Genomic DNA, 1,389 nt, shown 5'->3' on the forward strand with positions numbered 1-1,389 from the left:
AACTCCCGGAGTTTACTCAAACTCACGTCCATTGAGTCGGTGATGCCATCCAACCATCTCATCCTCTGTCGTCCCCTTCTCCTGCCTTCAATCTTTCCCAGCATCAGGGTCTTTTCCAATGAGTCAGTTCTTCGCATCAGGTGGCCAAAGAGTTGGAGTTTCAGCCTCAGCATCAGTCCTTCCAATGAATATTCAGGACTGATGTCCTTTAGGAGTGATTGGTTGGATCCCCTTGCAGTCCAAGGGGCTCTCAAGAGTCTTCTCCAACACCACAGTTCAAAAGCATCAATTCTTCGGCACTCAGCTTTCTTTATGGTCCAACTCTCATCTCTATACATGACCACTGGAAAAACCATAGCCTTGACTAGATGGACCTTTGTTGACAAAGCAATGTCTCTTCTTTTTCATATGATCTATAGGTTTACTGTATAAAAATGTATGAGGAGGGAAATTGATGTGATTGCATCACTCAAGATAAGGTGGATATTGGGGATATTAGGAAGAGTGCGGTTTATGCAGGGGTCTAAAGATTTTATCACTCTGAGGACTCTGAGAAAGTGTGCAAAATTAGGTTAGAAAATGAACATTTCTGTAGGATGTGAAAATCACAAGAAATTTCTAATGGGATGAAACTGATAAACAGAATACAGCTGCGTAATTTACAGAGCCCAGCGCAAAATGAAAATATGGGTTCCTCGATTGTTCAAAAGCAGGAAAAAAGTGCTATTAGAGGTACTAAAATGTAAAGCTTTCCCCTTTATTCTGCATTCTCTCTCGGCTTGTTTCCTGTTTGCTTTTTAATGCCATTCTAAGTAAAGAAAAAAAGAAATTTTTAAATTATGGTCATGAATTTTACTGTTTGTCTTTATATCGTACTGTATCATTTTTGACAGCAAATATCAGAGCATGTAACACAGATGCAGAGTGGAGTGCGGGTCCAAGAAAGCCGGTGATTGGTTTTGGTTTTGGACCTGGATCCCACGCAGCAGACCTGGCATTGGAGGCCCCATTAGTTGGGGGAGCACAGACACCCCTTGGCAGAAAGTAGTGATCAAATTATGAAAACTCTCACTGGTGGTGGACTGGGAGGGGGTAACGTGGGAGAGAACATGAGAGTGAGTGCGGGACGTATCAGTCAGTGAACCGTATACAGGAAATAGTAGACCCGAGGACCACAGTATGGTCTGGCTGCTACCAGGTGGCACTGACCCTCAACATAAGTGTCATTCATGAAACACTCAGGACAAGCAACAGTCCCTTAAAGGCAGGCTGCTGCTGTTGCTAAGTTGCTTCAGTCGTGTCGGACTTTGTGCGACCCCATAAACAGCAGCCCACAGGCTCCCCCGTCCCTGGGATTCTCCAGGCAAGAACACTGGAGTGGGTTGCCAT

Source organism: Bison bison, unplaced genomic scaffold (assembly GCF_000754665.1).
Source record: "Bison bison bison isolate TAMUID 2011002044 unplaced genomic scaffold, Bison_UMD1.0 scf7180017864223, whole genome shotgun sequence".
Classification (NCBI taxonomy): domain Eukaryota; kingdom Metazoa; phylum Chordata; class Mammalia; order Artiodactyla; family Bovidae; genus Bison; species Bison bison.